The sequence below is a fragment of the Leopardus geoffroyi genome, chromosome B4, assembly GCF_018350155.1.
Source record: "Leopardus geoffroyi isolate Oge1 chromosome B4, O.geoffroyi_Oge1_pat1.0, whole genome shotgun sequence".
NCBI classification, from domain to species: Eukaryota; Metazoa; Chordata; class Mammalia; order Carnivora; family Felidae; genus Leopardus; species Leopardus geoffroyi.
This window is the reverse complement of record NC_059341.1, coordinates 138,431,264-138,445,659: the sequence shown is the minus strand read 5'-3', so window position 1 is coordinate 138,445,659 and position 14,396 is coordinate 138,431,264.

Here is a 14,396-nt window from a genome sequence, read left to right as displayed (position 1 = left end):
GTTTATTTTAATTAGCCAACAGCAGGAAAAGTTGATTCTGGAATGCGAGTGCTTGATGACTTCCCCAGGTGGCAGGAGAAAATATTAAATGACAAAAACAAACTGACAGACGTTCTTGAGAGAAGAGAGAGAGAGAGAGAGAGAGAGAGAGAGAGTCCTGTTAATGGCACTGCCTAAATATAGCCAAGAGTATTTTTGTAGATGGCAGGAACGATGCCCAAGCCTTGGAAGAAAATACCGCGTCTTCCCAATTTTCCGTCCGGCTCTTTTCTCGAATCGAGGTGGCAGCCACTTCTGGAAGCATCCAGACTCTGAGCGTCAGCCCCGTTAACCTGGATGCTAGGCCCAGGCCGGCGGAGGGAGGGACGGGGCTCGACGACTTTGCAGCCCTTCGCATGAAATCCAGTAGAGCGGCCTGGCCCGTGAGATCTGGTGCTTTCCTGCCTCCCCGGGGCTTTTCCCAGGCTGCATTTCAAACGAGGAGAAGATGCGCACGGCCCCACAAAGGGCCCTGAGAGGCAGAATTTGGTCAAGGAGCCGTGCAAACAACAGCCAGGCCCTGGGCCCACACCCCGCACCCTCCCGCCAAACCCCTAATTGGGAGCAGGTTAGAGGAGGCGTCCGCGGGGAGTCAGCCATGCGGTCTCGGACAACAACCTTCCCACCGAATTCTTTTCGTCCCGATTTCCACACAGGCCGTAACAACAGCATGCACAACCAATTACGCGCTCTGGGAAGGAGGCCTCGGCTGGAGGCCGCTGGCAGCGGGCGCCTTCGGAGGCCACCCCCCTGTCCTTCCTGCCATCCGCCGGTGCCCGGAGCCCACGCCTGCCTCCCCGCAGGAAAACCACACGTCGTTTGTCATGAGTTCGCTGAAACGGGTGACCGTTTTGCGGATGTTCAACAAATTGGTGACCGCGGAGCTGTTGACTCCTGGGAGCAGCCGGCGTCTGAGCTGTTTATATTAAATGAATGGAGAGCGAGGACTTCCTCTCCCAGATATCAGTTTACAGCTGTCGGGGTGGGGGGCGGGGGGGGGGCTTTAGTACTGAATCCAAAAGAGGTGCGGGGAGGGGAGGGCAGGGTTTGCAGGGGGTGGGCGCTGTGGGAGGAGGAGGCTGTTTGGCATCGGATTAACCGATGCATCTACTCTTCTCAGCCAACGTCTGTTGGGTGAAAGTGTTGACCCGACTTTGTTCCGGGCTCTCCACCCACGACTCCATAGGTGCAGCCGGGGCGGCCAGCCGGGGAATTTGCCAAGGCAGGGAGGAGAGAGAGAGAAAGAGACAGAGAGAGAGAGAGAGAGAGAGTGCTCCACGCAAACCTTGGGCCCGTGACTTAGCCGACCAGGGCCTCAATTTCTCATCCGGAGACGGGTGTGATCGACGTGTGTAGCTCACAGGTTGTGGTCAGGATCACATGAAATAATTCGGGCAGCCATTGGCCGTTGTTAGGATTCTCCTGGAGACACCACCAGCTTGACAAAACCCACACTGAGCTCTCGCTGGGCTTCTTTTGGGTTGCCTTTTGGGCATCTCAGGGCAGACTGGCCGGGGAGCTATCCCAGGGAAGCAGGGTTTATGCATTCACCTAGCAAATATTTGCTCCCTGGCTGCCTTCTAGGAACAAAGCAAAACAAAGCAAACGATACAAATCTGTTATTCATCAGAGCCCCTGAGGCTGCCCCAAGCGGGCCGCACAGCGCTGTGGAGACGCTGGCCCAGGCCCGAGCGGCCGGTCCCAGGTGAGGGGTGATGGGGCCCAGGGTGGTCTCTGTCCCCCCTCGTGACTGTCAAGTGCAAAGCCCAAGTGGAAGGCTACTAATATTTGGAAAAGGAGTTGTGCTCTGCATTATCTGTCTAACATAGTGGACAGGAGGAAGGGGCGTGGACCCACCCGGAGCATCCTGGTCTCAGCTCCCCACGTATGAGTTTGTATTGTTGTTATTTACATTTTACTCCGAAGGTGGAATCCAAGGGGAGACACCAAAGGATTCCGATTCTAGTTCAGGTCTCCAAAAGAGCCACGACCAAGTGGAATCTGGATTTTTCCAGAGGTCACTTTGGCTGGAAGGGTGAGGAGTGGGCTTGTCGGAGGTGGGCAAGAGGAGGCTGTGGTCTGCGGTGGTCCAGACTTCGGAGGAGGCCCCCAGGCCAGGATAGCGGCCAGGGCGATAGGAAGCGGGGGGACCAGCCCTTGACTGATGTGGGGCAGCACGGGTGGCGGAGGGCAAGTCCCAGATTTCCCGCCCAGGACCAAGTGGTGCCTCTCCCCAGTGGGGGATTCGCAGACAGAAGAGCAGGTCTGGGGGGGATGATGAATCCAGTTTGGACACGTTGAGTCTGAGGTGCCTGTGGGACATCTGGGTGGAGACTTCTAGTAGAGGTTTCAGTTGCACCCCGGGACACTTCCTGCCAGCTGGGGGACGCCCGCACCCAAGACAGTTCACCCCCACCTCCCCCCACCCCCGTCTTCCCGATGCCTGGGAGGAGGCGGGAGACCTGAGTGTCGCAACGACCCGAGGTGATTTAGAGGCAAAACGTCTTGTGTGTTTGTTTCTCAGCACTGCCTTCCAAGAGGGAATCTAAAACCCCACATTCTGATCCTCAGTGTAATTTCCAGTCATTTCCACCGACAACATTTGGTTCTTATTACCAAAAGATACTCACACAGATGTAGCATTAAAATCTTGGCTCCGGTGGAAAAAGAAAACAAGATAATAGAAAGGATTGCAGCAACGCTCAGACATTTATGATTCCAAGAAACGGTTGTTGGATCGCTCCTCCAGAATCGCCGTCTTCCGTGAGTTTCTGGGTGGAAGAAAGCCAGCCTCTCGGTAAATTTCAGGCTGTTCATCTGAACTTGCACCGGGGAGGCCCCTAGAGCCCTGGATGGTGAACCCTTTCGGGACAAAGGCCTGGCCATTGTCCCCTGGTGTCGCCAGCCAGGCACACAGACGCTGCTCACGCGGGGTTTGTTGACCGAGAAAAGGAGCGGCTTAAGTGCCACAAGTCGGGACAAGCTAGGTTTTCTCGCTCGACGTTTCCTTCCAAAGGTTTCAAGGGCTCGTACAGGGAGAGGTGACTCTTCTCCGAGACACAGATGGAAAACCACTTACAGAGAACCAACGCTTTGAATTTGGATGGAGAACTTTATCCTCGCCTTTGTCAAATTCCGTGCTCACGGTTTGGGTCTTGTCAGTGCCATTTCCGGTACAGCACTCACGAGCGAGCCCGGGACACCCCCAAGTGTATTTTTACAGCATAATCACTAACATTTATGACATTTCTCCTATGTGCCGAGCACTTCAGTGAGCCATGCCCTTTTATCCCCACTAGTCTGGTATGATGATACGCTCACCATCCCCATTTTGTAGATGTGGGAACCTGCCCGGGAAGGTCATTTTTCCAAAGGTGCGTGGCTGGCAAGAGGCAGGGATGCTATTTGAACCTAGGGGGTGTGATTCCATCGCCCATTTACCCACTGTTTCCACTTGCTTCCTTTTCTTGTTTTTTGTTCTTTGTTTTTTAATGTTTGTTTATTTTTGAGAGAGAGAGACAGAGGCAGAGCATGAGCGGGGGAGGGGCAGAGAGAGAGGGAGACACAGAATCCGAAGCAGGCTCCGGGCTCTGAGCTGTCAGCACACAGCCCGACGCGGGGCTCAAACTCTTGAACTACAAGATCACGACCTGAGCTGAAGTCAGATGCTTAACCGACTGAGCCACCCAGGTGCCCCCCCCCTTTTTTTTTTTGAGCGACAGAGAGAGAGATGGTGCAGGGCAGGGGGAGTTTAGAGAGAGAGGGAGAGAGAGAGAATCCCAAGCAGGCTCCGGCACTGTTAGCCCAGAGGCCAGTGTGGGGCTCGAACTCACAAAGTGTGAGAAATCAAGAGTCAGAGGCTTAACCTACTGAGCCCCAGGACTCTACTCTTCCTTTTCAGCCCCTGGGCCCCATCGCTGCACAGGGACCACATGGGTCCCATCAGACAAGAGGTCTCCATCCAGCTTCCCCAGGGCACCCAGACTGCCAGGGAGGGCATCAGCCCCGGGAACCCCCAGAACCCTCTGGGACCTTGGTGCAGTTGTGGACGAGCCGGGCATGACTCAGGGGGCCCCGGAGAGGAAGCAAAAGAGAATGGACTATGTGCAGCTAATTCGGCACGAAGGGACCCCAGATCCAAACAGCGACACCTTCCAGAGGACGTCTCCCCCCACCCCTCCGCCTGTGCATACTGTGTGGAAGGAGTTGGGAGACAGATTCAATTCTGTCCCTCTTCTGGGGCTTGCTTGCCTAGCAGGTTGGAGTCAAGGTCAGGAAAACCTCTCCCACTCCTTGTGGTGCTTCCGTGACCGGACGACTCCCTGCCCATCCCCCCCCCCCCCCCCCACGAGGACCTACCGCTCATCTTGCCAAGTTGGAGCCCAGGAGAGAGAACCGGGCTCTCCCCGAAACAGCCCGAGTCATCCAGGATGTTGCCAGCTGTGGGGCAGGCTCTCGGGGCCCATTCTTGCCTGGTGGTCTGTGGATCCGGGAGGGGCACGTCACGGGGCCCCCGCGTGGACCGTGCTGCCTCATGTACATGCAGTGCTCGTCTTCCCATCGGCCCAGCTGAGCAAGCAGGCTTACCTCCGAATTAAGACGGAAAGCAGATCCAAAGTGCTTTGGGGCCACACGGCACGGGCCCCCATCCCGGCTCAGTGCTGTGTGGCTTCGAGCAAATCACTTCACCTCTCTGAGCCTCAGCTTACGCACCCCAACAGCAAAGCTGGTGCAATACAGGGCTTTTTCACCTGGGTCCGTGGGATCCTGAGAGACCCGTGGGGAAGTTCCATGAAATAGGATGGGGAGAAATTACGTCCTTATTTCAACCAACTTACAACTGAAATGTAGCATTTCCTTCCATCACGAAGGTGCGGAACATTCTTCGAGAGGAGCATCAGTGGCACCCGTGACCTGTCACCGATCAATGGCCACCCCTACTTCAAAATTACAGTAGTTACGAGATCCGTACCGGGTTTTGCCACTCAGAGCATTAATTTCTCAGTATCCTTGTACAAGTGTCCCCGAAGAGGAGAGGAGACCCAGCTGGATGGTGGGGTCTGTCTACACCCCTCCACTGTGTGAGGTCCTTCCGTACATGACACCCTGCTCACCCGCCCCCCCCCCCCCCCCCCCGGTGAAAGCACCCACCCATCGCTCGGCGACTCCCACTCGGAGAACGAACCAAAGGGTTTGGAGACAGGCTGACTATTACCTGGCCGGGGCAGGCCCTGCGTGGCAGGCTGGGACCCGACACGGCGTGTTCTGGGAGAAGGCGTCCATTTTTGTAACAGAAACTCCATTCAAACGCACGCTCAGTCTCCAAACCGGGGGGTCACCCTCACGCCCCTTCACGCTGTGCACCCGCGTGTCGGCCTTCCTGCTCGCTCCGTCTTCAGATCTGTCCAGAAGCGCGTCACGCCCCCACTTCTGCAGCTGGTCCCGAGGCGCCATCACTCCCAGCCGGATAATTCCCGTGGGCTCCCCTCTGGGCCCGGTGTCATCCCTGCTGCGTTCATTCGCGCGCTGCAGCCTTAACCCCAGGAGCTGGAGGAGACGTCTCCACGTGCGAGCCAGCTCGCCCCTTGCTCAAAACCCTCCAAAGGCACCAATCAGACCCCCAGGAAATGTCAAAATCCTTGCAAAGGCCTGTGGGGTCTTCCCTTCTCCCCTCCCCGCCCCCGCACCGACTCAGCTCCAGCCACACCTGCCTCCTTGAACACCCAAAGCGTCATTCCTCCCCGGGGCCTTTGCACTTGCTGTCTCCTCCTGTCCGGAAAGGCTTTGGCCCTCGTCGCCTTCAGGGTCTTAGTTCCACATCCCCTTCTCGCTGATGACTTCCTCGGCGTGGTGGACATTGGGATGCGAGGCCTGGATTACTCTTGGTCCCTTTGAGGATTGCCATCAGCCCACCCTCGGCCACACCTCCTTCCAGGAGCAGCCTGGCCCACGGACTGATCAACACGGGCTGTGAAGGCCTGATTTTCGGCAATTCTGAAGGCCCGTCCATCTCCAGAGCTCCGTGTGGGGCCAGCTGCTGTCTCTGCTGGGCCCTGTCACAGCTCAGTTCCGCCTCAGCCCCATCCTGCCTTTTCCCCCCTCCCCCCACACATGCTGATCCCAGCTGTCCTCCCGAACAAACGTCCTGTGCACGAATCTCCAAATCAGTCTGCTTCCCAGGGAACCCGTTGACGTGAGTCACCCTACCTACAAGTGCACAATGCCTCCTCAAACACACGCTAACCCCTTTCCTCTCCACTCGTTAGGGTCCCTCCCTCTCTTCGCGCACAGGTTTACCTGCGTATCTTGTTCGTTGACCGTCCTCCTGCTGGAATGTAAGCCTCATAAGGACAGGAGTATGTCTTGCTTTGTTTATTTTGTTTGTTTGTTTTTAATTTTTTTTATTTTTTCAACGTTTATTTATTTATTTTTTTATTTTTGGGACAGAGAGAGACAGAGCATGAACGGGGGAGGGGCAGAGAGAGAGGGAGACACAGAATCGGAAACAGGCTCCAGGCTCTGAGCCATCAGCCCAGAGCCCGACGCGGGGCTCGAACTCACGGACCGCGAGATCGTGACCTGGCTGAAGTCGGACGCCTAACCGACTGCGCCACCCAGGCGCCCCCAATTTTTTTTAATATTTATTTACATTAGAGAGAGAGAGAGAGAGAGACAGAGCACAAGAGGGGGAGGGGCAGAGAGAGAGGGAGACCCAGAAGCTGAAGCAGGCTCCGGGCTCTGAGCTGTCAGCACAGAGCCCGACGCGGGGCTCGAACCCACGAACTGGGAGATCACGGCCTGAGCCAGTCAGACGTTCGCCCGATTGAGCCACCCAGGCGCCCCTGCCTCGCTTTGTTTTATCCGCATCGTGCAAAAGAGTACCTAGCGCTCTCAGCACCCACCCAAAGTTCGTTGGATGAGTGAGTGGCAGAACGAGCATGCCGTCCTTGACTTGTAGCCCCAAATCCCTTTTACACGCTCTGTGGACTCTGACATCCTGAGTTACTGTAATTGGTTCGGGGAACCTGATTCCAGATCTCGACAACTCACCCCCACCAAATTCCGTTTGGCTGTGCTCCAGATGACGCGGTCCTGATTCTGGCTTTACTCACCTGACCACCTGAGGACTGTATATTTTTTAGAGCTTCATCCACATCACCGTTGAAAATGTTGGCTAGAACCAAGTGCCCTTCATAGCCATTTTCTTGGTGGTGTTTATGTCTCCTGGAGCTGATCTTGTCCAGGTACCCATTCGCATGTGTATTTCTGCCCCCCGTTAGCGGGCGGGTCTTGTTAATTGCCGCGGCCCAGGACCTACGACTGCGCCTGGCACGACGTGCGTCTCTCCTAGTTGTCTCATCGCCCCTGGCGGCTGGGTGACATGTTCCCCCCGCCAAGGCTGGCTGGTCGTGCTCTCTGACATCTCGAGACACCTCTCTGGTACGACTCAGGGTCACGCTGCCTGGTGTTTCACACGCCCCAAGGAACACTGGCCCGTGGACTCCTGGTACTGTCCCCTGTATCTCCGACAAGAGTCCCGCAGAGCTGAGCCACGTCTCTCTCCATTGTCGGCAAAGCCATTACAATTAGGGCACACTGTGTGCCAAGACTGCCCTTCCCCCCTGGGGGATTGCTCCCTGGCAGCATCTCCATCATCATACAAATGGGTCCCCAGTGGATTCATACCACTCGCTCTCTGGACCTGCCCCGAGTGAGCCTGAATGCCGAGCGGACCGGCTCAGGCTTAAGCTCTAAAACTTCATTAATCGGTGCAACAAATATATGTCAGGCAGTGTTCCGGGTTCTGGGAATGGCAGGAATGAAAGCAAAGTCTCTTCCCTCGCGGGGCTCAGCGTCTAGAGGCAGGCGAGGGCCGACGAAACACACATCCCAGGTGATGGATGCCGTGCAGAAAAAAACTAAAGCAGGGCGGAAAGGGTGTTCTGGGGGAGGAGTGTTTTCATCGGATGCAGGACCCAGGAAAGAGCCTCACTGAGAAAATGAACTTTGAGCTGAGGCCTCAAGGAGAGGATAGAGTCGGCCACCTGGATATCCAGAGAAAGAGCATTTTGAGCTGGGAGAACACACCCGGCACGAAGCCGCGGTGGCCAGAGCTAGGCTGGCACGCTGAGTGCATAGTAATGAGGCAAGTGTGGTCGGAGCGGAGTGAGGAAGGAGGAGGGCGGTAGGAGAGGAGGTCAGAGAGACGCATGGCAGGGAGTGAGGTCACATGGGCTTTGAAGGCCACTGGCTTCACTCTGGGTGAACGGGGAGTCCCTGGAGGGCTTGAGCAAAACGACAGCCTGGCGTGCATTTTAACTTGGTTTCTGTGGCTTCTTTGTGGGAAAGGGCTGTGTGTGGCCAAAGGGAAAGCAGCAGGGACAGCAGAGAGGAGGTTAATGCAATCATCCAGGCCGGAGAGAACAGGCTGCACAAAGAGTTAGCCATGAAGGCAGTTAAGAAGTGGTCAGATTTATACAATAGTTTGAAATCGAGGCAATAGAATTTGCTGACGGAGTGGATGTGGGATGTGAGAGGGAGAAAACCCAGGGGTGCATCCAAACTTTTTGGCCTCAGCGATTGGGACCGCTGAGAACGGGACCGCCCTTGACGGAGATGGTGGAGATTTGCAGGGATGGGTTTGGGGGCAGAATTCCGTTTGGACACATTCACTCTGACTGTTTAGATAGCAAGGGGGCATTCGATGCTGAGCCTGGCACCCCAGGGCGAAGGTCTGGCTAGCGACGTGCATCGGAGAAGCTCTCGCCCGTCCCGGTGACCTGGGGCTCTGCCCACCATTCCTCCTGGGACTTCCGGGAGCCTAGCTCCATTTTGGGGAAGTTAATTCTAGTCTTTACGTCTCGGTTCGTCGTCTGGGAAATAAAACTGGCCAAAACGTGTTCCAGATTCATGAAGGTTCTCACCCCATGATGCGTGTATGCTGTCGGTGTGGCTCTAGGCTCCGCGAGCTTCCGCTACGGACACGATTATGTTTTGCTGGAAGTGCTAAGGTTGCTGCAAGCCCCCCAACCCCCCTTTTGCCTCTGCTGACACTCTGAGCCACATCCCCCTGGCCACAGAGACGGGAACAGGGATGAAACCTTAACCTGTGGGCTGCCCATTTAATTTATTTATTTATTTAACCTTTTTTTTTTAATGTTTATTTATTTTTGAAGGAGAGAGACAGAGCGCGAGCAGGGGAGGGGCAGAGAGAGAGAGACACACACAGAATCCGAAGCAGACTCCCGGCTCCTAGCTGTCAGCACAGAGCCCGACGCGGGGCTTGAACTCACAGACCGTGAGATCATGACCTGAGCTGATGTCGGATGCTTAACCGGCTGAGCCACCCAGGAGCCTCAAGGCTGTCCACTTCAAAGGACCACCGGGTCTAATCAGACTCCCCAGTCACGAATCAGAGTTGGGAATGAGGAGACCAGCCTCACCAGTGGTGGCCCTGGAGCCAAAAGGCCATTCTGGGCCACTTACCGCATGAGCCAGCCAAGGACAGAGTCACCTTGATGATGGTTGGCTTGCACCAGTTCTCACGCCAGGGAAGTGTCAGCCCCGTCCTAAGGCTCCGCGAGTTCCCACTGGACGTCCAGTCAACAAAGGCACATTTGTTGAGCCCAAGATGGGAACCCTAGGAGGTGACTAGCTCACAGCTCAGCCTGGTGAGATGTCCCGAGCTGCCTCTTTCTCCAATGGGTGTTGGAATGTTCCATCTCCAACAATTATGGACAATAGGGTTGAAGTCCCTTCTGGCACTGTCAGAACAAGAGTGTTTGGAGAGCTTTCTAGAACATCTGGTAAGAAGAAAAGACCCACTAAATCCCAGACATTCCATCTCTCCACACTGGGGCCATAAGCAGTGCTAGCTGGGGATTGGCCCTTGGGGCCTTGGATTCATCACTCGTTTGGCAAAGGAAAAGAAGGAAAGCAGACCTACCAGGCACAGGATAGGCAAAACTGACTTTGCCAGGGCTTGGCAGACGGGTGGCTAGGTTCCAAGACAGGGCAGCATGAGCCCGGGGGTGATCGGACAAGGCTGTAGGGTACCACCCGGGCCTTTGCCGAGTGGGGGGTAAGCACAGAGGAAGGCCGTGTGGGTCCACGGGGCCCAGGGTCTTGCCCCCTCTCAGCTTCTCCCAGCCCCTTCTTGTCATTGTTTTAACACCATGTGGACACATCACAGGTCAAGAAGACGCCTCTTATGGAAAATGTACTCAAAAGTCCTCTCGCCATATTTCAGCCGCCGTGCTCTGGCCCGTGACCAGGCAAGAAGCATGGGGACCGGTCGTCTCCTCTCTGCAGCGTCACTCCAAGGTGACTGTCACAGGGGACTATACTCACAGCCTCCCCACCAGCCTCGTCTATCTGCCTAGAGAGATCAGAGGCATACACGGAGACAAGATGGCCCTGCAAAGGGCAGATGCGTGCAAGACAGAGTGCCACCTGCTGGTGGTCATGGGCACTGCAGACAGCCGCCAAGTTCATTCCACAGGAATCCGGTAGCAGGTGTGTTAGGGCTCCTTCCTTCGCTTATTTGATGGCGGTGGGGAATAGAGCCTTGTTTCTTTTCTCTGTACATTCCTCCGCTCCAAAAAAGTTGTCTCGTGGACTTTTGTGATCATCCCCATCACCCTGTCATCGGCGAACACTGACTGACCTGGACATTCGTGCACAAATTTTTGTGTGGACATACGTTTTTAATTCTCTTGGGCGTACCACGAGGAGGGGACTTGCTGGGTCACATGGTCACTCTGATTTATAAATCCCTGATGCCTCTGCTTCTCGGGCTCTGGGCTCTGCCTCGGCTCAGTGACATTAATGTATTCTGCCTGGGGTCCTCCTTTCTGCCAAGCATAGTGATGCCTTCCGGAAGAAGCACTGGGTGAGCATACAGCTCACCTTGCCCCCCTTCTCTCAGAGACCACAGTCCTGCACTGTCTGTCGTCCAGCATCTGAAAATAGTTGTCCTGTTTATTTTGTCCACCTTTCTGTTGTTTAAAAGCAGGAGAGATAGTCTAGTACTCGTTACTCCATCAAGGCTGGAAGCAAAAGACCAATAACACTTCTAAAAATACCGGTACTCAGGGGGGTGCCTGGGTGGCTCAGTTGGTTAAGTGGCCGACTTTGGCTTGGATCATGATCTCGCGGTTCACGGGTTTGAGCCCCAAGTCGGGCTCTGTGCTGACAGCTCGGAGCCTGGAGCCTGCTTCGGATTCTGTGTTTCTGTCTCTCTCTACCCTCCCCCCCTCCCCCTGCAAATCGCACTCTCTCTCTCAAAAATGAATAAATGTTAAAATAAATAAATAAAAATACCTATATTCGATAATTTCATTGTCTAAAGTCCTAGGGAGATCCAAATCCGAATGGTGGTTTCTACAGATAGTTACTCATGGTGACTTCCTTGCTTGCATGTGTTGTGTTTGTGAAAGCTTGTCTTTGGTTGAATTTAATCTGGGAGGACCCTGAGGAGTCTAAATTGGGGCTGTTTTTGTCTTGAGATTATTTATGTTAGCCCCTACTAGGTTCCATGGAGGTAAAATTAATCTGAGAACACTTAGGTTTAATTTTTCTGCTGGGGATTTCTCTCACCTCTTTGAAAAACGGAAACTCTGGAGCTATACAAGAGTGGGCATATGGGTGTGAATTCTCAAGGACTGCAATCATCAACCTCATCACCGCCATCATCATCATCATCCCCATCGTCATCACCATTATCACTACCATCACCACCATCATATCATCATCACCATCATCCCCATCACCATCAGCATCACCACCATCAGCATCACCACCATCATCATCCCCATCACCACCATCACCATCATCACCACCATCATATCATCATCACTATCATCCCCATCCCCATCAACGTCACCATCATTCCCATCACCATCAGCATCACCACCACCATCATCATTATCCTGTAACCAGGGTGAAGACTCATTGCTTTCCACAGTCTCTTTCTATCCCTCCCTTTTATCAAGAGCATAGCCACCTTCCAAGGTCCCAGATTAGCGCGGAGGTCTCAGTTTTTGATACTCCCCCTTCATGAGGGCCTCTTATTTTTCTCCTAATGATTAACGCCCCAAAGTCTGGATTCCTGTTATCATCCTTTGCCCACCAGGGCAGCCCCAGTTTCTATTCCTTATTAACGTTCACTGTTTTGGTCTCAATCCACCGTTCATTCTTATGCGTATGAATGACTTCCACGGTTTCATTTACTCCCTTGTGAGTTCAGCAATGCAGACAAAAATCCCTGCTGTAATTAATCCAAGATCTAGTGGAGTTGTGGCGGACAAATATTTTCGGGACGCTCGACCCGCCATAGGGATCATTCCGTTGGAAGCGGAAATTCTCCACCTCAGTGCCTTCATCTGCGGCAAATGGGAGCAATGCTCCTGACTTGTGAGAACCGTCGCGAGGAACTGAGGTGTGCGGAAGGAATTCACTTGGTAGAGTGCTTGGCAACAGCTGGCGTGGGCACGCGGCATCGCTAACGATACAGGAAGTGAGGGGGAGCCACGACCTGGAGCACGGCCCACTCTTTACTCCTCCCACAAACGTATGTTGCTCATTTAGGCCACAGCTGTACGTGATATGGGTCTGAACAAATAGGTGACGACCTGTATCTAGCATTACGGTATGACGCAGAGTAGTTTCACTGCCCTCAAAATCCTCTGTGCTCCTCCCGCCCATTCCTCCCTCCCCGCGACTCCCTGGCAACCACTGATCATCTCACCGGCTTTGTCTTCTCCAGAACGTCATATAGTTACAATCACTCATTACGTAGCCTTTTCGGATTGGCTTCTTTCACCCGGTAATGTGCACCAAAGTTTCCTCCACGTCTTTTGGTGGCTTGATAGCTCGTTTCTTTTGATCACTGATGACACGCTACGGCAGAGAGAGAGAGAGAGAGAGAGGGGGAGACACAGAACCCGAAGCGGGCTCCATCCAGGCTCCGAGCTGTCAGCACAGAGCCCGACGCGGGGCTCGAACTCACGAACCGTGAGCTTATGACCTGAACAGAAGTCAGACGCTTAACCGACTGAGCCCCCCAGGCGCCTCTAACTGGAATTTTTAAAGCCAGTCTGTGAGGAGATAATAAAGGAAGCAACTAGCGCAAAATCTTAACTGCAGGGTCTAGGTAGCGGTGCCTGGGTGTATACTGTACAATTCTGGTTTTCTTCCGTAGGTTTGAAAATTTTTATAATAAGATGTTGAGGAAAAGTGAGACAAAGCAAAGCCAAACCCTCCGGAGGGTGTGTGTCTGTGTGTGTAAAACCGTAAGGGGCCGTTCAGAGCAGAGTGAGGGAGACGCCCGGCGCCTGGACCCTGGCTCCGCCTTCCAGCCAGAGCCAAGTCTTGAGCTCCCTTCTCCTGCTTTCTCCTGGCGGGAGGTCGATCGCCACACCTGGAGGTGTCAGGGCTGTGGCAGGAACCTGTCCGGCGCCTGGCCTGGCTGGTCCTTCAATCACTGGGGTCATTTGCCCACTTGGGAACCACGGGGAACGTGTCATACTTCCGGTCACCAGCAGAGGGTGCACGTAAAGCAAACAAGCGCCCAAGGTTTCCAAACCGGGTCTTCCCCTTGGAATATTTTCCATAAAATGATGCAAAATTCAGGGTTTAAAGCAAGCTTCTCCACACTAGGGCCATGATCCCAGTCACACCGACGTGTTATTGATGGCTGCAGCGGGCTCCAAGAGCTCTCTCTCTCCCTTACTCGCCTGTGCCTGCCGGCCCCCGTACGACTCACCCTGTACTCCTTTGCAAGGATCTCCTTCATCAGCACCCCTGCCGGGCTGTGGGGGACCCTGGCACAGGGCCTCGGAGAGCACTCAGTGTGCAGCGGATGGACAGACATTACCTCCCATTTCTCACTTTATCTCCCTGCCCAAACGCGGCAGGACTGACCATCTGGATGGGGCGTCTCTCCTCCATCACCCGTACCCTCCCTCAAAGTGTGGCTTGTTCAGCCTGGCCAGCAATGTTCCGAATTGGATCATCCTGGGAGGCAATGGGACCAGGCGTCCCCTTCGTTCCCCCTGTTACGGGTTGAATTGTGTGCCCCGCCCCCCACCCTCAGAAAGATAGGTTAGAGTCCTCACCTCCAGTATGTCAGCCGTGACCTTATTTGGAAATAAGGTTATTGTAGATGCAATTAGTGAAGATAAGGTCACTGGGGTGGGACCTAATCCAATACGACCGGTACCCTTACAAAAAGGGGAAATTTGGGGCACCTGGCTGGCTTAGTCGGTTAAGCGTCAGACTCTTGATTTCAGCTCGGGTCATGATCTCATGGATCGTGAGCCGGTTTCTGGCCAATACGATGTGAACGGAGGTGAAGT